The sequence below is a fragment of the Rhincodon typus genome, chromosome 3, assembly GCF_021869965.1.
Source record: "Rhincodon typus isolate 14 chromosome 3, sRhiTyp1.1, whole genome shotgun sequence".
NCBI classification, from domain to species: Eukaryota; Metazoa; Chordata; class Chondrichthyes; order Orectolobiformes; family Rhincodontidae; genus Rhincodon; species Rhincodon typus.
In genome coordinates, this window is record NC_063334.1 from 73,642,346 (window position 1) to 73,657,757 (window position 15,412).

General features: G+C 41.3%; 1 long non-coding RNA gene across 4 annotated transcripts in view; it reads right to left on the reverse strand.

The window, feature by feature from the left end:
- The window catches only part of LOC125487668, an 89,635-nt gene that overhangs the window by 22,101 nt on the left and 52,122 nt on the right, over positions 1 to 15,412 (reverse strand). For all 4 annotated transcript variants that reach the window (XR_007266025.1, XR_007266023.1, XR_007266020.1 and 1 more), the window contains exon 3: positions 10,194 to 10,262. This is a non-coding gene — a long non-coding RNA (uncharacterized LOC125487668). The remainder of the gene's footprint in view (positions 1 to 10,193; positions 10,263 to 15,412) is intronic.

Consider the following 15,412-nt stretch of genomic DNA (forward strand, 5'->3'; position numbering starts at 1 on the left):
ATGGTGCTTTAAGAAAAAAAAGACTCCCAGTTAAAAGCAATTTCAGTGTGAAATTGTGAAATGTGAAATATTTGCAATGAACGTCAGATAACTTTGAAGGTCATATTGGGATATTCAGAACCCATCAGATCACAATCTACACTCAATCAAGTTAGTTACTTTAATCCAAGGTGGATCAAAGAGTCGAACTAACTCTGAATTTTGTCTTGTGTGGCAACAAACATGTTGATGTCAAAATCATTGCCTTTAATTGACTAATGATAGACTATTTGGTTGACTCAAAAGAAGCTGCTAGCCCACCTGCTCTCCCACACCAAGCACATCTGGTCTCCACAGCAAGTCCCATTACTCATAATATATTCCACTGCATTTAAATGAAAGAGCAAAGACATGTTAAACAAGGCTTTTACTGTGGCCCTGCAAAGTCTTGTGGGTCCAGTAATGATTTGATTCCACTATGAATTGTGAAATACATTTTCTCACATCATATTTATGATAGTGGGCACACAATTAACACAAACACACCTCAATGCCAAATCAGTCATACTATCCATCTGGTCCAACGGAGATTAATTCCTGTTTGTCATCATTTTGCATCGCCCACTGTTGCCCCATACCATCATGTTTCCTCTTTAAGCAAGGCCAAATGGTCTGTTGACTGTGCTACAGCTGTCACAATACCTTTCCTGAACTGGGCTGCAAAATGCTAGGTGCACGTTTGCTCTGAAGTAATCATCCTGACAGTTTTCTCTTTCCCTTGGAACTAGAATGACTATTTGCTGAAGAAAATTTCCTTCTGTCAGTCTGATAAATGCTTGCTATTTTTGCACGTGGTGTTATGTATGTGTTTGTGTTCTGGCATATTTACAACAACATGCCACAGTAGGAGGTAAGTGCAAGGATCAATAATATGGATACTTTTATAGCACTGAATATGGATGATGTGGTACATTTAAAGATGTAATCCATTCATTTTGAATTAAGAAAGAAAACTGCATTACACAGCAATATGTATACAATAGGCTGGCATATACTGGGAAGGAAATAGAGGTGCAAATTTACAGGCAAAGTTCAGAGAAATGGATGCGGACTTCCTGAAATGTGTACAAGAGAACTTTCTTGATCTCTATATTTCAAGACTAATTGCATTAGGAAGCAATGCTGTATCTGGTTGTGAGTAATTAAGTATAGGAAGTGGAACATGTTTCAGCAAGAGCACTTAGCAGCTGTCTTCTGTCTTGTAAAACAAAGATTTGTATGGTGACCAGCTCTGTGTTAGACATTGTTCGGGAGCCCCACTCTGGCATGGCAATCTCTGCTGTTTTTGCTGCAGAGAAAGACAATGGGCTCAATTTACTGTCCTTTGTTTTACCTGGACCCCCAGCTAAGGTTTGCACTGTCACTTGTCTGTTTCAATTTTCTTCCAAACAGTCAACTTTCAGGCGTCACAACAATCAGCAACTGTCTCCCAGTTATCAATGTCAATGCCCACCATTTTAAAATGTTGCTTGCTACAAGCACATTACCTGTAGTGGAGGCATGTTGACCAGGAGACTGAGACCAATTCACCATACAAAAGATATGCAAGTAACCAGCTATTATATATCCAATGAACGGGGCTGAGCCAGCTCAGACATGTTTGAGATCATTTTACAAAACTGTCATCACAACAACAGAATGTTTATAATAGTTATAAAAAAGATAAGGAACATTCAAATGTAAAAGGTCTCAACTAAAGGATTCAGTAATTAAAAGAGGATCTGGGAGTCTATCTGGATAGGAATGGAAGTCTGGCAAGGTAAAGCAACAATAGAAGGCCAAAGAGGAGATGGTTCATATCCATCCTCAGGAGGGGTAAAGAAGGGATATAACAAAAGAAAGAACTGTTTGAATGACTAAAGATGTAAGCCCAGACCTTTTGATACATAGTCTTTGCAGCAGCATACACTGCAGATGCATTTCGAGACCATGAGGAGGTCCTGACACACCTGACTACCTTAAGTAAGGAAAACACTCATTACTCAGAAATATTAAACAACCATGTCATCAAATTTTGATTTCATTCATTCATGGTATCAATGGCTAGGTCAACATTTATTGCCCATTCCTATGCCGTTGAGAAGGTCATGGTAAGTTGGTTTCTTCTTAAATGTCTTAAACAAAATAATCATTACATTTAAAAGAAACAAAATGAAAAGTTGTATAATTTCTGCTAAGTGATCTGGAACCCTCCATTATCTCTGACTTTAACTCAGAGTTGGAGACCGTTTTGAAAGTTTCCAGACTCTGTGTAATTGACCTTTAGAAGTTTAAACTTTCAGGCAACTCCTGAAAGATCAGTAACATCAATACAATGCCTATCTCTTATCTACACTGCTGTAGCAACCATTTTCCAATTGGAAGCTCTGGGCCATGGATCCAGACTGGATGCATTAGATTGCTAACAAGAGTAAGTGCAGTGATAATGGAGGATCTGGCCATCATCTTCCAATTGTCCTTGGATATGGGAACAATTCTAGAGGATTGCATACATTACATCTCTATCCAATAATGTGAGGAAAGATCTGGCCAGTTGCTAATAACTGAGAAACTTTATAAAATGATCATCCGAGACAAAATTAATAAACATTTGAAAAGCAAAATAAGTGGCAATCAATACAGGATCTTAAAAGTTAACTGTTTTTGAAAAACCTTAATAGAATTAAATAATACAAATTATGCAGTTGATGTTGTGCACATGGACTTTCAAAGGGCATTTCATCATGTTTGATCTGATAGACGTATTAGAAAAACTGAATCCAATGGGATACGAAATCAGCTGGGAAACCACAAGCTGAGTCACGTCAAACAGTTGTTTTTCAGACTAAACAGACATGCAGATCCTCCGTGAGTCAGTATTAGAACTTTGGTTCTTGTGGTATACATGAATGACTTGGGCACGTAGAACATAATTTCAAAGCTTGCAGATGATACAAACCTCATAAAAGAAGTAAACAGTGAAGAGAATACTAACAGATTAGTGACATGACTGGTAGAAAATCAGTAATGTGTTTAGAAAAGTGAGGAGGCGCAATATCATTTAAATGATAAAAGCATCAAAGGGGTGCAGAAATAAAGCTGGGCCTTTAAGTAAAATCTTTGAAGGTAACTGGACATGATTACAAGACTGCTTGTAAAAAAAACATGGCGTTTTAAACAGAATAAGAAAACTAATATTGTCCTGCCTGCGGGAGAAATAGATGTACAACAATCTGCAGGTGAAGGACTGGTGGAAGCTTCTCTGATATTCAATTTTTGATGCTGGCTGAGGAAGACAGACCGGAATTACAATCACAAACAACCTAAGATAAGGGTGTCAACCTGACAGAGTGAGAAAGACATAGTGTCCACTATGGACACATGGAGCTCCACATCAAGGATGGTTGGGATGAGGCAACGTGAAGTCCTCAACCCCTAAACACATGTGTTTTCTTGGTGGCATGTCTCAGCACTCCTGAAGAATGGGCAGCTGCAGAGACAGGACCCCCTAGCTCAACGCTCAGAGGATGTATGTCACGTCTCTTACTCAGAATCTTCACCGCGACAAACACTCCCATGCTGGCATATCATCAGATTCACAGTCACAGGCTGAAGAGCACACCACAGACCACCAAGCTGCTGAGGGAGGCTGTGAGAGCTCAGGCCACTGACAATCAGAGGACTATGAAAGACCAGGCCCACGCTGAGCCCAGGGCTGATTGTATGCTTCCGGTGTACATTGGAAACATGGAACCTGTTTAAGTTAAAATGTGAGGCAAGGGAGCATCAGGCACAGCAACCAAGTCTTTTTCATACACAGACAATGGAAGAGTGCATCCTGGTCTTGACTGCTGCCATGTCTCAGGAGAATGGAAACTCTCATGTAAAGCCAGGAAAATCAGACCAGTCAACAGAAATCAGAGAGGTGTATAGTTCTTTTTATTCAGTCAGGGATGTGGGCTTTACTGGCTGGCCAGCATTGATTGCCCAATGTTAACTATCCTTGAGAAGGGGTGGTTGTTGAATTGCTGCAGTTCATTTGGTGTAGATACTAAAAAAAAGTGTCGATCAAGATTCCAAACTAAGAAGGCAGAATGATGTGGCTTTCTCACTGTTCATTTGGTTTCTTGTTGACAAAGTCATGTTGCTGTCAGCTGGAGAGCGATGGAAAGCATCAATTCAAGTAGCAGGTCAGTTAGACATAGTCTTACAATTGCATTAAGATCTGGTGTTTATAAGGCAATCAGACATATTAATTTCTGGAGTTTTCTCTGATTCTTAAAGTGATGGTTCACTAATACATTTCTTCAACTGGCTTTTCAAGAGTTATATTGTTATTACAGAAAAAAGGGAGACACTTTCCCTCTTATCAGCTCATTCCAACTGTTTACAGCTTCCAAATCTGTGACAAAATGCATATTATCTCAGTTCAGAGGCTGTTGCTAGGTGATCTTCAGCAATGGGCTCATTCCAAAACTCAGTCTGTTTGTCCAGTAATTGTAGGCGATTTATGCATTCTCTTATCTCTTGCTTAAAATTTTCTTCTTGCAAAGTCACTTGGACTTTTTGTAAACAGTGGACAATCTCTACCTCTTTAGACCATTTGACTTTACGTTCCAATAATTTACATGATATATCCTTTGCAATCCAATAATTGTCCAAATCATCAGTTTTTTAGTTTTCCTATATATATGAGGTCAGGAGCTGAGCCACTCTTTTGAAACCCAAACTGAACATCAGTGACAAAAACAGAAGTTGCTGGAAAAGCTCAGCAGGTCTGGTAGCATCTATGAAGAAAAATTCAGAGTTAACATTTCGGGTCCGGTGACCCTTCCTGAGTAAGGGTCACCGGCCCTGAAATATTAACTCTGATTTTTTCCTTCACAGATGCTGCCAGACCTGCTGAGCTTTTCCAGCAACTTCTGTGTTTGTTCCTGATTTACAGTATCCGCAGTTTTTTTGTTTTTACTGAATATCAGTGAATAGGTTATTGCTAAGTTGGTGCTGCTTGATAGCACAGTTAATGACACCTTCCATCACTATCATAATGACAGAGTTCATTACATGGTAGCTGGTTGGTTGGAATATTCTTGCTTTTTGTATACATGACTAACCTCCCACAACTATCTTCCTTTCTGCTAGGTATGATACTAATTAGTGGAGAGTTTTTCCCCTAATTTCAATTGATTCCAGTTTTGCTGGGGATCCTTGATGCCACACTCAGTCAAATGCAGCCTTGATGTCAAAGGTGAAACTTTCACCACCTCTGGAATTCAGCTGTTTTGTCCATGATGGAGCGAAGGCTGCAATGAGGTCAGGAGCTTAGTGGCCCTTGCAGAACTCAAACTGGGTGTCAGTTAGCAGTTTATTACTGAGCAATTGCTGTTTGATAACATTGTTGATGACACTTTCCATCATTTACTAATGATCGAGAGGAGACTGATGGGCTGACAATTGGCTGGGTTGCACTTGTCCTGGCTTTTGTGTACAGGACATATCTGGGTAATTTTTCATATTGTTGGGCATATGCCAGTGTTGTAGCTTTACTGGAACAGCTTGAACTAAAGGTATGGCAGGTTCTGCAGCCTTTGCAATATCCACTGCCTCCAAATGTTTCTTGATATCACATGGAATGAATCAAAAAGCTGAAGACCAGCATCTGAGATGCAGAGACCTTCTGGAGGAAACCATGATGGATCATTCACTTGGCACTTTTGGCTGAAGATTTTTGCAAATGGTTCAGCCTTTTATGTTACACTGATGTGATTTCATTGAAGATGGTGATGTTTTTGGAGTCTTCTCCTCCTTCAGTGAGTTATATAATTGTTTACTACCATTTATGATTGGATGTGACAGGACTGCAGGGCTTAAATCTGATCCATTGATTGTGGGATTGCTTAGCTTTGTCTATCACTTGCTGCTCATGCTGCTCAGCAGTCAGTGGTTCTGTGTTGTACCTTCGTTAGGTTGACACCTCAATTTTAGGTATGTCTTGCGCTGCTCCCAGAATACTTTTCTGAACTCTTCATTGAACCAGAATTGATCCCTAGCTTGATGTTAATGGTAGACTGTTGGATATGCTGGGCTGTGAGGCTATAGATCTACTGCTGTTGCTTATGTCCCACAGCACCTCCCCATGGATGCCCAGTCTTGAGTTGTTAGATCTATTTGAAGTCTATCCAATTTAGCATGGTGACAGTACTGCACAACATTATGGAGAGTATTCTCAATGTGAAGACAGGATTTCGTCTTAGCTATAACTGTACAGTGGTGACTTCTAACAGCGTTGTCACAGACATCTGCACAGACAAGTTGGTGAAAATAAGGTGAAGTATGTCTTTCCCTCCTGTTGTTTCTGTCATCACCTGTCACAGGCCCTCATCCTTTTCACTTTAGCAGAAAGATTCAAGTATGTCTTGCAGGGTGGAGGGAAGGCATACCTCCACAACTGAGGGCTTATCTCAGATCGTGGTGCTTACTCTGAGTGTGGACAGTGGCTCCTCAGCCTTTCTACCAGTGACTCCACACCAGTAGCAATGACAGAGGAGGCATCCCCACTGGCAAGAGACACTAAGTGTGTGCGGGCCCACCAAACTGCAGACTGCCAGAGGGTGACCACTAAAGTCATTCCAATTCACTGTGACATGATCAGGAGCCTGTCTCCACCTCAGCCACAAATGTAGGGGTGACACCTTGTCAAAACATACATGAGTACATTATGAAGTACTCAAGGACAGGGGGTGTTCAGACTTTATACTTGTAAAGGCTTGGTACTGTAATAGCAATAATTTTTTGATCACTATTTTTGCTGCATTTCTTGCTGCCTGATAGATATCATCATTACATCGGCTTCTGGTAGGCTGTGTTTGATCAACTCCTTTGTTTTATAATTGCATGTGGTGAACCTGGCTGCTGGGCATAAAGTGCTAGACGAAGGAGGCACCTGGTGGCCTGCATCAAGTTATGTGTTTATTCATTGACTTTGAAAGGGTATCAGGATCACAGAAAGTAGGTATGTACAGGATTGCCCCAAATCTCCATTGTGTGTATCTCAATGCCCCTCATTTCTGGTGCAAAATGGTGGTGGCCTCATTATTTAAGGCCTCTTATCTCTCTGCAGTCCTTGATTGTGCAGAATACAGCAAATCACTACAATATATGAGACCTATGCTGCTTAATACTGCATGGCTGAACCAGATCAATGCAACTGAACCTCATCTTCAGCAGCCCAATGTGCTGCTTGATTGCCACTTAGGTGGACCTGTGGCAAGTGCCGCAGTGTGAGGCTTCCTCATAGGTACAAGAAGCCATGTCTTAAATAGGTCGTTCAAGTCACTGAAAATCCATTGAGCGAGTGGCAGAAACAGCTTAGGAATAGTGACTATTAAACTATATGGGTATCATAGCGGCTTCCTGGGAGCCAAGCACTCACCTGTAGAATCTGTTTTTGGTGATCACAGTGCATTTTGACGTTAGTGGAATGAAAGTTGATGTGAGCTGCTGGCAGTTCCATTGAAGACTTGTTGGCCACAAGTGTTCTAGCAATGGCACCTTATTCCTGGAGCAATGCAGAGTTGTCCCCGAATCCAAAAACTTTACTCCCTAACTGCTCAGGTTGATTCTGTAGTGCACACAATTGCTAACCTTCTTGAATAAACTATTGGTAAGCTCTTTGCACTGCTACCTTGGAGATGCAACACATGTCCCTAGACAGACCCTGAGAAAGAGTTGCACAATAGTTGAGAGCCATGGTGATCATCAGGACCGTGGGTATTGGATAACAACTCATGCCAATGGGACTTAGCTTATCCTGCAGTGTGGTGCATAAGTTGGTGACAATCTCTCTTGAGATCTGTGTTGACATTGTCGCTTGGACCTTTGTAGTTACGTGAAGCCTATCAAATATCCTCTCAATGTTGTCACAAACTTCTCATCCAGAGATTGGCCCTCCTGCTCTTCCTACGTTGGAACAGTTAGTGCCTGGGTCTCCCTTTGCTTCTTCTCTGCACATGGATCCTTAAGTTAGGACCATGTCAAATGAGTTCTCTACAAAATAGGGGAGGCAGCTTGAGGCCTAGTCATGGACCAATTGGTCTCCTTAACTGGCCAATTAATGGTTACTCAAGGGTGTCCTTCTACTCACAGGAATATTACCAGTGCTGGGAAAGGCCAATTGCATTAGTTGAAAGGTGCTTCCTTTATTGGCACCCCACACATCGGAGGACACTTTCCAGGTGGTCCCCACACCCTTGCCGGGACCATACATCCTGGCCCACTAAGACTCCAGACTTCCTTAACATCCATGCTCCGTTATTGAATGCCTTTATTTTTATCTCTGCAGTCACAGCAAAGGCCAATTAATGAACTGTGGGCCTTTTAATAGCTGCAAAACGAGGCAGCCAAGCAGAAGAGAGTGCTTCCCTAATTTTTACCTAAGAGGGAGGAAGCATGAATAAATAATTAAATGAATTATTTTATTGCCACATATATTTTACAGTGAGAAAAACAGTAAAATACAGTGAAAAGATTTTCCACTGTCACCACGATCCAGTGCCATTTAAGTAGTTTTCAGAATAAGAAAAAAAAGAAAGATCTAGCTTAAAAACAGTCCATCAGTCCTGAGCCATCCCTCCCCCATCATTTCGTCATTATCTACACCAGACCCAACCAACGTTGACGTCGCCACTCTTCAGGTGCCATCTTTCGCTGCTGGGCCAATTCTCCTCCACCACCACCGGCACCACACCCACCAATGTCAGAGTCGCATTTCTCACTGCTGGGCTCATCTTGTCGACAGTGCCGTGATGCCCAATCCAGCACCGCTTCACTGCAGCCAGTGCTGGACCTAACAAAATCATGAAGTTGCTGATCCTCAGGCGTCATCTTTCACGGCTGGGCCTACCTTGCTAACGTCGCCTCCACTGATGCAGCAGCCACCAATTCTGATGCCAGGTCCAATGCTCGCCCCAGAAAAGTAAGTAAGAGCTCACTCGCTGCTGCCACAAGCTCTGCACCAGGCTCCATTGACTCTGCGCTGGCATTCTTTGCCACTATCAATGTTGTCCAAACTCAGGACAAGAGGTGAGTAATGGAAAGTAAGTAAAGTAAGCAAAGTAAGTCAGTCAAGAAAAAGAAAACAAGAGAAAAAAAGAAAAGAAAAGTGATCAGAGCAGATGAGACCTGGCTCAGGAGCCCTATTCCTACTAGCAAAATTTCTGGAGGCTGCAAATGTATAAAGTGGATGTTTTGAAGAAATGTGGATAATTTATCATTGTAGCTGATAATGAACATTTGGAGTCATTTGTCATGGTTTTCCATATGGTCTACTTGATGGATTTATATATTTTTGTACATTAAATGACACACATGTAAGGGCATCAACCTGAAATGTTTCTATCTCTGCAGATGCTGCCTGATGTGGAAAGTGTTTTCATCATTATCTGTCTTTACTTCAGATTTCTAGCATTTGCAGTATTCTATTTTTGACCAGTACAACAGGGGTGGCCAGCTGCTTTGTGGTATGAAAGGCTCTGGGGACTGAAATGTCACTGTTCTCATGACAGTTTGTTCCTTGGCATTTGCTGCTTTGGCTGTATAGCTGAAGCATATGCCACAGCAGCTTGGTGTCATCCTCCTACAAGTCACTATATGATACTTTGACAGGGAGAGTGAACAAATCTGGCATGTGCAGTTGCCCTGCAAAATAGCAGCTCCAACTGTTGTCCATTTCACAATCTCTGCTCTGTCCAGCTTTTTGGTTTTTTTAGCTCTATTACATACACCTTTCCTTCCTTTTGTTGTTCTTTCCCTTCCTTTCTTTCTCTTTTGCCTGCAGTTCTTTATGACAGGGGTTGAACGCTTAAAAATGTTTTTGAGACATTCCTAAATTCCACAGACATTTTTAAGAAATTACACATTTCCCTTACTATTGTGCATTTGAGTCAAAGGTTATCAGAATAATAGCTCACAAGAAATGATTTTCTTCCATCCTGTTCTCATTCCATTTGATCTGAAGGAAAGTAAGATGTTCACTAAGAATTGGTGGTAAAATTTGATTGTGATTAAGGAGACAGAAAAGGGTGTAGAAGATATGCCATAGAACGTTTGGGAGTGCATCCAATTACATCATCACATTGACTTTCACCATCTTCCACAGCTAGAGCAGAATGACTCACCTTACTTTAGTTTATGGCTTGTTCCTCACTATTTGCACCCCTTGTGTTTCTTCTATTGACCTAAATTCACTTTAAACATTGTAAAGAAGAGAGAAATCTTGTAAGAGTACAGCATTGAAATGTAAGCAAGGTTTTTGCATATATTAAATGTGATATATTCACATCAACTTTACTTCCCAATTTGTTAGAGTTTCACATTTTTTAAGAAGAAAAATAGCATCTGTCAAGACAGAACTTTGAGAATCAAGTTGATTCGAACCTAACAACAGTGGAGTATCAGTGAATTCCTTTAACAATCTTAGTAACATTGTCCAAAGTGCAATACTCTTATATATAGAGATATGAAAAGATCTATCAACTAATTACTGATTTTATATTATCATTGAAAACAAATTAAGAAACCATTCACTCATTAAGGAATCTAAATGTTGAGCTGGTCAGTTTTCAGGATGGCATTAATCCAGAATATGTTTTGGCACAATCTAGATTCTGATCAATGCAACTAATCCTTTCTATGTTTAAGCAAAGACTGTGGACATGTTGTCTGCTTTATGTTGCAGTCATAGTTATGATTAATGACGTGACACTTAAGGAAAGCTCTAAGGACAATCTGGAAGCTTTCACACTATCTCCTTTCTTGTTCTTCATTCCTTCTGTTAAATCTGAATTATGCTAATTCAGGCATAATACTAAGCCAAGCAATGATGTGCAATTTCCCAAACTTTTCTCCTGTTCATTTCTAATATACAGTTTAAATATAGGCATGGGAGTTCAATTTATAATTTTGATTGTGGTTTAAAATGTTTTGGTGAATTATGGCCTGATATTATACTTTGAATAAATATCATCAGGTTTGTGAGGTGAGGGTAGTGAATGAGCTTTCCATGATGGGCAAACAGGAATACTGGCAGGTCTTGAAGTTCATTCTAACTTGTTCAGCTTCCCCTTTGTTCTCTGTACCACAATGGCAAGACAATAGATTACAAACTACAATACATTTGTCCAATTTGTCAGTAATTTTGACTAGTTCAGGATGTAAAATCTGCAGGTATTTGAGGTCTTGAAATCATGACTGTAATAGGTTGCCCTGGTATTACAGAAAAAATATCAACCTATGCATTGGCAAAATCTTCTTTGCTATCTAAAACCAATAAAGATGTTAAGACTACGTCCCTTTCCTTGTTTGATGAATCAGTACATCTCTATGGCGGAAACACTAAGAGTAGCAAGGGTGCAAAATATACAGTGGCTCCACAGAACTGCTACTGAATGAGCTAGTCAAGTCATAAAGGACATAGGGATTGCAGGACTAACATATGAACAGAGATTGAATCAGAAAGCACTATATTCACTGAAGTTTAGAGGAATGAGGGGGATTTCATAGAAACCTATAAAAATTTTAACAGGAATAGGCATGGTAGATGCAGGAAGCATGTTTCTGAAGATCAGGGAGTCCTGATCCATGGGTCACAGTCTAAGGATACAGGATACACCATTTAGGATGGAGATGAGGAGAAATTTCTTCATGAGGAGAGTCATGAGTTAATGGAATTCACTATGACAGAAAATGGCCAAAACATTGAATGTGTTCAATATGTTCAACGGGGATAGTTCAAAGGGCTCAAGGACTCAAAGAATATGGGCCAAAAGCGCAAACAGGCTACTGAGTTGGATGATCAGCCATGATGATATTGAATGGTGGAGCAGGATCAAAGGGCCAAATAGCCTATTCTATAGTTGCTAGACTGGCTCTGCAGCAGGTGTTGAAGAAACCAACAAGAGGGTAAAACATATTTGATCACAGTTTTATCAATCTGCTTGCTGAGGGTACATCAGTCCATGATAGTATCAGTACAAGAAAACACCACATCATCCTTGTGGACACAAAGTCCTATCTTCACACTGAGAATCCCACACATTGTGTTATGTGGCACTACCACCGTGCTAAATAGGACAGACAGTCAACATTGATAACCACTACACTACGGAAACAACATATCTAGCAACTGAAGACTGGGCATCGATGAGGTGCTGTGAGCCATCAACAGCAGCAGATTGTACTCCAGCACAACCTGCAACCTCATGGCCCATCGTATCCCCCACTCAACCATTATCATCAAGCCAGGGGATCAACCCTGGTTCAATGGAGAGTGCAGGAGGGCATGCCAGGAACAGCACCAGGCATACCTAAAAATAAGGGGTCAATAAAGTGAAACTACAAAACAGGACTACTTACATGCCAAATAGCATAAGCAGCAAGTGATAGACTGAACGTACCAATTCCACAATGAATAGATCAGAGCTAAGCTCTGTAGTCCTGTTACATCTAGTTATTAATGGTAGTGGACAATTAACAACTGACAGGAAGTGGAGGCTCCGTAGTCATCCCCATCCTCAATGACTGGGGAGCGCAGCATATCAATGCAATAGATAAGGCTGAAACATTCGCACCAAGTCAGGAGTGTATTGGAATATTCTCCAATTACCTGGTTGAGTGATCTCCAATAATACTCAATATGTCTGATACTTTTCAGGAAAATAAACCCACATGAATGGTACCAGATCCTCAAACATTCAGTCTCTCCATCAATGCTGCCCAGTAGCAGCAGTGTGAACCATCTAAGATGCTCCTTTGATGACAAATTCCAAACCCCTACCACTACTGTCTGAAGGGACAAGCGCAGCAGATCCATGGGAACACAACTATTTGCAATTTCCCTTCCAAGACATGCACCATCCTGACTTGGGAATACATCACTCTCACTGTCACAGAGTCAAAGTCCTGGAATTCTCTCCATAATAGCATTGTGGATCTACCGGTAACACATGGAATGTAATGGTTTAAGAAGGCAGCTCATCACCACCTTCTCAAGGGCAATTAGGGATTTGTAATAAATGTTGACCCAGCTGTGATGCCCACATTCCAGGAACAAATTAAAAAAACACAATGTACAAATCATGCATTGATCAAGGTGAAGAAATTGGGCATCGCAATGTTTATAGGATTGTCTCCATGGATATTTGTTTGCCAGATTTACATATAATACAAATTCTGAGAGCATCCTGAATTGTAAGGGGAATAGGGATAGATCTCAAGAAGCCATGGACAGATGGAAAGGACAGACACATGAAAGATGACATTTAACGCAGAGATGGGTCCATCAGGGCTAAGCCCATTAGCCCTGGAAAGAGTTCAAAGGCAGCCACAGGGATGCCAAGTGCCAGGCCTAGTGTTTAAAAGACCACTTTGATACAATGGAATTTTGGCCCATTTGTAATACTTACCGGAAAACAAAGATACACCCTTAAGCCCTCATCCCTCATATCACCTCACTCCTCACACACACTGCATGCCCCTATCCATGCCAACAAATGGCACCTCATGCCCTTCATCAACCATGGCCCCTTTTATCCTACATGCCAATCTATGACCCCATGAACACATGCCCTATATCCTCTATGCAAAGCTCTGACATTTCCATGCTCATTTGTCCACTATATACCCTGTATTTAACCAATTCACCTTCCAAGCCAGTGACCACTTCCATCTGGAAGGACAAGGCCACCAGATATATGAGAACACCACTACATGCAAGTTCCCCTCCAAACCATTCATTATCATGACTTAGAAATTTATCACCTCTCCTTTACTGTTATTGGGTCAAAATCCTGGAAACCCCTACCTAATGGCATTGTGAGAATACCTACAGCACATGGACTGCAGTGGTTCACGAAGGCAGCTCACCACCAGCGAGGGCAACTTGGGACAATTAATAAATAACACCCAGCCAGTAATGCCCACATCCCATGAGTGGTTTCTTTTTTGAAATTGACTCCTATGGTAGCAATAAGATGCAAAAACAGTTCTTTCCTAACTTTCAATTTCCTTCGAAAAACTTTCACTGTAGCCCTGTAAAAGAGTCAGTCATTCAGATTATAAAATGCAATAGCAAAAACAGCAAGCATGAGAATGTTTAGGATGCTTGGTTTATTGGGAGAAAACAATATCATTAGTGAAAGAATTGAGAACCGGAAGTCACTGATGTAAGGTGAAAGAACCAAAGGTGAAATGAGAGAAAAGAACTTTTTTTGTATGTAGTGAGTGATTAGGATTTGCAATGCTCAGTTTGAAAATGTGGTTCAGTCATATTCAGTTGTGGCTTTCAAAATAGTTTTGGACAAATATCTGAACAGAAATGATTTGCAGGGCTCTGGGAAAAGGCAGGAGAGTGGGAAGTGTAGAGTTGCTCTGACATGGACAGCTGTATCTATTATATGATCCTGTGTCTGGGAGGGTAGGGGGCAGACAGAGAAAAGTGCTAAATGAATTACGAAGAACTTTTGTCATAATAATATCACTTTCAAACTTTATGATCAAGTATTTTAATTTTACAAAAATTCTTACATTACCCCAATAAAACAAATTCCAAACCCAGGTTAAACACATTAAAGCCAGAAATATCATCATCAACATATTGCATGTTCATTATTCCTGATAACTGCATCTAGTACTGGTTTAAGGTGTTTAGCTGACCCTTGTATAGTTTCTTTGCTGATTAACCTGATTGCCAATGGGTGAAGAAAATGATTAATAGCATTTTATTAAATCAAGGCCTCAATACTTGTGAGACTATCATTGGGCTATGTGTCTTGAAAAGGATAGTGTGAAAGGTAACACAGTGTGGAGCTGGTGGAACACAGCAGGCCGGGCAGCATCAGAGGAGCAGGAAAGCTGACGTTTCAGGTCTGGACCCTTCTTCAGAAGTGGGGGAGGGGAAGGGGACTCTGAAGTAAATAGAGAGGCAGAGGGGGAGGCGATGATGGAAGGTGGATAAAGGAGCAGATAGGTGGAGAGAAGACGGACAGGTCAAGGAGGCGGGGATGAGCTGGGCTGGTTTTGGGATGAAGTCGGGGGTGGGGAGATTCTGAAGCATGTGAAGTCCAGATTGAGACCATTGGGCTGCAGGGTTCCCAAGCAAAATATGAGGTGCTGTTCCTGCAGCCTTCGGGTGGCCTTCGCGAGCCTAACCCTCCCTCTACTGACCCCTTCTCCCACCTCCAACACACCCCATCCTCCTGGACACCACCCCAAGGCCTCCTACCCTCCCTCCTCCTCTTCATCTCCAACTGCCGCCAAGACATCAATCGTCTCAACCTCTCCACCCCTCCTACTCACTCCAACTTCTCCCCGACAGAATGTGCAGCCCTCCACTCCCTCC